This window comes from Microtus oregoni, unplaced genomic scaffold (genome assembly GCF_018167655.1).
Source record: "Microtus oregoni isolate MIOR12 unplaced genomic scaffold, Mior012 000014F_ref0000157, whole genome shotgun sequence".
Taxonomy (NCBI): domain Eukaryota; kingdom Metazoa; phylum Chordata; class Mammalia; order Rodentia; family Cricetidae; genus Microtus; species Microtus oregoni.
In genome coordinates, this window is record NW_024543073.1 from 3,367,785 (window position 1) to 3,370,881 (window position 3,097).

Here is a 3,097-nt window from a genome sequence, read left to right on the forward strand (position 1 = left end):
ATGCACTTTATACAGGCTACCACCTTTAGTCTTTCAAACACGAGGAACTAGGTATTATCCATACCCCATCCTAGAGGTAAGAAAATAGATGCCGGGAGAGGTTAAGTATCTGGTCGAACATCACATAGTAAATAATTAAGTTAGGACTCCAGCCCTAAGATCAGTGGGCTCTGGACACTAGAATACAAACTCCAAAGTCAAATACACATAGGAGGCAGACAAGTGATCCAGGTGGCTGAAGTACTGAGCTGTGCCAGTGAAGTCATCAAATGGACTTTCTCCACCTGGAGACCATACAAACCGCAAATACTTTCCACTATGCAAGACAAATGAAGACCAAAATGATACCACGTTTGGCAAATGCAATGGGCAGAGAGAAAGAGTACATGAAGGGTACCAAACCTTAATACCACGCCATACACAGTCCACAGAAAACAGCAGAAATAGGATTGCCAGAGTTCATCAGCGATGAAACTATCTCAAGGCATAACATCTAACTATTTATTTGGGGGAAATTATGATCACTTGCTTCTATGACGCCACAAAACCCCTTTGTCCCAGCAATCCTGATGGGATTTTTTTTTTTTTTTATTTCTAACTTCTCCAACGTTTCAAGTAGGGAAGTTACCAATAACCCAAAGGTGGTTAGGAGATCACAGCATTGTTAATCAAGAAGCTGACTTTCACCTTCAGCCAGCACAGAGAAAGGAAGGTAAAGGGAAGGCTGGTGTGGATCCCTAAGGTCTGCCTGGCTGGCTAGCTCTGCACTGGCGTCTGGCACATACCTACTCCTGCTCAGCCTGTGCAACCGCTGTCAAAGAGTGAGAAAGGACAAACTCTCGTGGCTCTAAAAACGCAAGTTCAAGTTACAATGAGTCAGTCCAAATCATCCCTGGGTGCCGAGGCGATAGCAAGTGATCTTCCAGCAGAGAACAAAAATGATTCAAGCAGAGAGTCTGTCAGCGCAGTACATCCTGTACACTTCAAGTGTCAGTGTGATTCTTTCCCTGAACTCACGGCCCTAACCCAAGAAAATAAGTTGACTTAATATGCATTGATAATTTGTGCATTATTTTCCACGTAATGACTGCTTGCAATAAAATACCAAGGCTTTATTTCTGGATAGACGAAGATCTGGTGGGAAAGATCCTGTATGCTTTCCAAACCTTCATGGTCAAGTCAATTGTATCTTATTAACTGTGTCTTCTAAATAAGCCATCCTTACCAGATAATGTTGATTTGATTTAAATTAGAACGGCAGGCTTAAAAGAAAGTGTTGCCAAGGAGAAAATGGAAACACGTATAAGAAAATTTTAGGTATATTAGAATTGATTTTCAGTTTAGTTTTTTTGTGCAGAGGGGGGCATCTAAAATCTCTCTGCTTCAATACCAGCTCTAATATTCGTACTAGTGCCTATTGCAAGGACTAGCACATGGCAGAACCTACTAAATACATAAACACAACCACCTGTTTCTCTCCTTTTCATTCTCTTTCTACCAAGAGAATCAAAGTGAGGGTCAGGTTCTTGAATGGACTGAGTTGACATACAGAACAAAACTGTTCCCTCGAAGGAAGGAGATCCAGACTTCAAGGAAGAAGCCACTAACCAGACTAGACTATAATCCCGTCATGTCAGCTCCCTTGTGACTACTCTGCTTTGTCCTTGTGACATCCCAGCCTTGGAGATATATGGGACCCCCTACAGCCATAGGTCCCTGAAGAAGCACACCTGTCAAACAGCTAAGAATCGTGGTGGCCCCTGGTCAGTGTCTAAGTCAAAGACATGGGAAACTTGTAGGTGTTCTAGAAACATCTTAATTGCTACCAAACTATATGATCCTAAGAAACCCACATAGCAGATGATTTAGACCTCCCCTCACTTCCTCAACAAAGAGCTAAGAAGACTAAACAGGGTTAGCGCTGTGAAGACGTCATGACCATTACAAGCAAGAGTCTAGTTTCTGAGGATTTGCCTTATTCTGTTTGGATGTTTATGTATGTGCATGTATGTATCTGTAGTTGCTATGTGCAGGTGTTTATGGGTACTCAGGTGCATGGGTATGTAAATGCATATTAAGGCCAGATAACACCCTTGGATGCCACACCTTAGGACCGCCCACCTTAGGTTTTGAGATGGGATCTCTCACTGGCTGGGCTGGCTGGTTAGCCAGTGAGCCACCAAGGATTTTCCGTCTCCAATTCCAAATGTTGGGATTATAACCATATACCACCATACCCAGATTTTTATGTGAGTGCTGGGGTCAAACTCAGGTCCTCGTGTATATGTGGCAAACATTTTACTAGGATCCTCAGCACACGAGTTGCTTCATTCTTCAGAAATGAACTCATGTATTGGAGCAATATTTTTTCCCCAAAATGATCTCTACAGTTATTTAAGGTTGGATTTTTTTTTTAAAAAAAAAGGTGTTTTTTTTTAGACTAAACATAATTTTTACACTATTTTCAAAAAGTACATTTGCATGTAAGAGTCAAGTGAAGTGCTCCTTTTTTCTTTTCTTTTTTTTTTTTTTTTTTTTTTTTTTTTTTTTTTTGACAGGGTTTCTCTGTGTCTGACAGTCCTGGCTGTCCTGGAACTTGCTCTGTAAACCAGGCTGGCCTCAAACTCACAGAGATCCACCCACCTCTGCCTCCTAAGTGATGGAATTAAAGGCATGAGCCACCACAGCCCAATGGAGTCCAACATCTTAATTAGGCTTCTTACAGGAATGCTGGCTCCCTGGTTTCCTAATGAGCAGCGCTGTAAACAGCTGGAGAGCCAGCCCAGCGGCTTAGAGGAAAGAGCCCTTCAAGAACCGTAAGCATGAAGGTCTCTGAGAGAGCGTGGAGAGAGGATGGCAGTTCACCTACAGTGTCTGCTACCTTGCCACCACGTGGACCCAGATGTTTAATTCCAATGGGATCTATGGAAACAGCAGTAGAATCGGTGGTTGGGTTTTTTAATCCCAGTAAAATCTAGGAATTTAACTTTGATCACACGGGTCAGAATTCTTTCAGAGGCGCATGGTCTAGACTTGGAAGCGGATAAAGAGCTGTCACTACTCAAAAGACCTCCCTTTGTCCCCAGTTCTGCCAGGT